Raw genomic sequence first — 323 nt, forward strand, 5'->3', positions numbered from 1 at the left:
AGGCTGTTAGCTAGTGAGGTTGCTGTCTTTTTTTTTGCAATTTGTGTTTTCGGTTGTGTCCAGTGTCATTTTCATCTCTTTTTATATGCCGTTACTGTATATGCGTAATGTTATCAGAGATTTAGTAATTGGTGTGTTTATCAGTTGTTATTGCAGGATGGGAGGTAACGCTGCACCTTGTTAACTTCACTAGCTAGATAGCAACAATAAATAAAGGCTAACATGTATGAGTAGTTTCCCATGACACAAGTAAAATGTTCCGTAATGTTAAAGTACAACATTCACAACGGTCAGCATCTTTTCTTGTGATAACTGTCTTTTAA

Source organism: Etheostoma cragini, unplaced genomic scaffold (genome assembly GCF_013103735.1).
Source record: "Etheostoma cragini isolate CJK2018 unplaced genomic scaffold, CSU_Ecrag_1.0 ScbMSFa_3055, whole genome shotgun sequence".
Classification (NCBI taxonomy): domain Eukaryota; kingdom Metazoa; phylum Chordata; class Actinopteri; order Perciformes; family Percidae; genus Etheostoma; species Etheostoma cragini.